Here is a 3873-nt window from a genome sequence, read left to right as displayed (position 1 = left end):
TGGCTGTTGTTTCTCCCACCCGTGGAACTTAATTCGGCCATCGTGTTGGCCGCACAGCCTTGTCTTTGAGTAGCGTTACAAATTTTTACTATTTGTAAACAGTAAGTTATGCAGCGAATGAAAACTCACCTGTTGCCAACAAAAAGATAGCTGCGAGCAGAGAGTTGTTCATCTTCTCTGTAAAGAAGCATAGTGATTACCATCAACATCGCACCGTCTTCAGTCTATTTTTCACACTTCCTCTTCAAACTTCCTACTCATTCCACTACCTATACTGTTATTGGCTGAACACAAGCAGTGCGTTTATTAATGACAGTGTGAGGGACACTTGAGCTCTAGCTTATTAATTATACTTATGAAATCCTAACGGCTTTTCTGAAAAACAGACACTTTCCCCCTTGGTGTTTGTAAGAAGTCACAGTGAGATTCTTGGCGGTGTCGGAGATACCAGCAGCGTGAACCAAATTAAGCTTGTAAAGGTACTACAAACTCCTTTGAAAATCCTAGCCTAAATGTCAATGTGAATGATACTGATATGAATAAAAAGTAAGCCAAGGTGCTTGACTTAACTGTAATATGAATGCTTGGATACTGTCCAAATAATAGCAGGAGAAGACCTTGCCTGTCTTCATTTTCTGACTTCTTCCCCCATTAAAAGTAATTTCACCACTGCAAAGACACTGTATCTGCAGTGTTGGTACCAACACTGGGAGCCCTAACGTAGCCAAAAATCACCGTAGCTGTAAATCATGTGTGACTGTAAACGCCACATCCATGAAGTCTGGTCAGAGAACACTTAAAATAATACAGGGCACAGAAGCCACCAAAGTCACCACAGCTGCTGCTGCTAAAGCAGTAAAGGGAAATTTTCAGAAAATTTCAGTACTGTGGGAAATTTCCCTTCTGGGCTCAGGCAGCTGCAACCAGAGACTGGATTCAGACCTACCTGGTGATAGGCAAATTATTAACTTATCTTGCCAACCATGGCATATTTCAGGTTGAGTGCTGAATAGCAAAAAAAAAAAAAAATCTGCTTAAAATGAATCACTTTCTTAAAGAGAGAGAGTTACGGGCATGCTTCTGAGCCTGGTCTACAGTAGGAGTGGGTGACTAATGCACCAGCTATATTTTATCAGATTTTCTGAAGGGCACAGTCATTAAATACAAGTGAACAAGGAATTCTACTGAGTGTTACAGGGGTTTTCCTAGTGATGAAATTGTTTGGGCTTGGGACTAGGCTTCAAAATGGTGAAGGGTGGTGGATACAGTGTGTGTGTGCAGGTTCAAAACCCCTCTTATCTGAGTGACTCAAAAATCAACCCTGACAACACTTCCCACAAAGAATAGCCAAGAGGATAGTTTTAATTTATGAGCAGTAAGGAAAAACTGACAAAGAGAAAATGCAAGCCATACGTGAGAGAGATTTTGACAGTGGGGGTTGAAGAGTCAGAGACTCAGAGTAGTGTAGAAGTCAAGAGATGGAGAAAACTGTATAAACTATATGCATTGGTTTGATGTAATCAGGATAATCACATTTAAAATAGCTTATCCCAAATGAAAACCATGTAAGTAATTCAATGCAAGGACAGGAAACTGGATTCAGTGTGCACAGAATTAGGACAGACAATACTGGAGAGAAATAAACCCAACAAGGCAAGTCCATATTATCTTTGCTGGAGCTCTAGGTCTTAGTATGAATGTTACTGTCATTCAAAGAAAAAAAGCCAATTGTAAGAAGTACAGAAAATACACTGCCAATCAAAATAGCAGAGCAGATAGAATCTCAAAAAATGGAATTTGTCACAGGAGTAAGAACTCATTTTTAATTATACCTCAGCTATCAAGTTGCCGTAGTAACCTTTTAATGTATAACAAAAGCTGAATTCTTATTTTTGAGGTAAATTTTGCATAGAACTGCTTTTTCAAGTGTTTAATATTTCAGCTCTTTCACTGCTATGGATGTGCATCAGAATTGTAAATGCCTTAAGTTTTCCTGTTGTTCAGATGGGGGTATATTATGCCATCTTCTGTGATCGGCTCTGAAGTACAGGACGACTGGAGGATACCACCAACTTTGCTTCATTTGTGACCTAAATGGTTTCTCAGACCTGGGTTTATGCATTATTATAGATGTGGTTTTCTCTGAATGCTTTTCCTCGCCACTTGCTTATATAAGTTCTACAGTAAAAGACACGGCAGGCTCTTGGTCTCCCCAGAACACAATCTTGAAATAAATGAACTCTTCTACTTAGACTGGATTACACCATGTAAATTAACGGAAACCCCAGAGCATCCTTCTCTGTTCCCTGCCCAAACTTTATCTGTTAATTGTTATGTTTCAAAGGAAAAACAGTCTCTGAAAGACAGGCGGGCACAACGAGCAACATGCTGCTGGCCCCTTCGTCCTGCTCCATACCTGTGGAGCTCTGTCTCCTGTAGCCTTGCACATCACAGGAGGACTGGCCAGACCATGAGCTTGTGTGTACATTTTTTGCAGGTGACCCTTCTGCCCACGAATGCAAATAAACCAGAAGGGGTCTGAAATCTTGTTTGCTCAGCCTCCTAAATGTGTCCCAAGACAGTTTGGGTTATGTGGGACCAGCAGCCTCATTAAAGCACACTCAGAACCCCGTGGGCAGCTGAAGCAGAATGTAGACTGCAGCAATAAGGCATCAAGAAAGGAATATTGCGTTTCTATTTGAAGTCTTACCTTGTCTGGAGTGCAAATAGTTGAGGTCTTCATTTTCTCCCAGTTGAATCTGCTAGCTCACTTTTTGTCTGGTGAAAAGTTCAGTTCCAATTGACTACAGTTGATCTTTTTCAGGCATATTGTAACATTCAATATTGGAGCAAATTCAAATTCAGTTGTGGCCTATTAGGAGTACATGCTGAAGTGCTGTATCTTTCCTGTATGCACTTAAAGTGCAGTTACGCTATTTTTCACAAGTTATTTCTCATATAGCTCTGCTTCTGATAAGCAGACCTCCAGGTCTGTAAAAGATCTGACAGATTCTTACAGAGTGTTTTTTTTGCCAGAGGAATACATCAGTATCTGAATTCAAAGAATGATTATCATATGGTCTTTGGGGAAAAAATAAAAATCCCACTGAGCCCTCAGCCACACCCCCTGGGGGAAGTTTGCCGTGACAGGGAGTCTCCACCCTATGCTCTTTCATCCTTTTTTGAACTCTAGTTACATCATGAAGCAAGTTGTCATTCAAACACTTCTGCGTTATCTTAATGAAAAAAACAGTCTTCATCCAAACACATCAGCTGAGCAGAGACCATAAAAAAAATTATATAAGAGATCTGCCCTGGAGGTTTAAAAAAAATCCAAGTACCGATGAAGCATAAATGTCACTGAATAAACTAGATGGCCAATGCAGAATGCAAAAGAACTGGTGGACTAACTGTGGACTAAATCCTGCTTATACTAGAGTAGGTCTGGTGTCTCATCACTGACGGTGATGTGGCACTAGGTCTCCCTAAGTGTAGAGGCAGAGTTTTGCCTAGTGTGTCAGCTGGAATATTTGTAAGAGTTGAGGCAGTATGATTAGATGAGACAGGCAGCTTCTCTTTATTGCAGCACCACAGTTCGTGCTATAGGCTTCTTTCTGGGATAACTGGAGGAAATTCTCCCTGGGGTAGCTCAGACCAGTGGCTTGAAAACAGAGTTCAACAGACACCCCTTGGCTGAGCTGTGTGTGGAACCAGAGTCTTAAGCACTGTGATTTGAATTGGAAACAAGACCTTCACCTCTGCTAGATCACTGCTGAGCACATCTTATTTATCAGTTTTACTGAGCTGTAGCCTCTGACTGCTCTGAAAATATAATGTAAGGGTCTGCTTAGATTTGTGTTCATTATGTCTTCC

Source organism: Egretta garzetta, unplaced genomic scaffold, assembly GCF_000687185.1.
Source record: "Egretta garzetta isolate BGI_Z169 unplaced genomic scaffold, ASM68718v1 scaffold439, whole genome shotgun sequence".
Classification (NCBI taxonomy): Eukaryota; Metazoa; Chordata; class Aves; order Pelecaniformes; family Ardeidae; genus Egretta; species Egretta garzetta.
Note: the sequence above shows the minus strand (reverse complement) of the source record.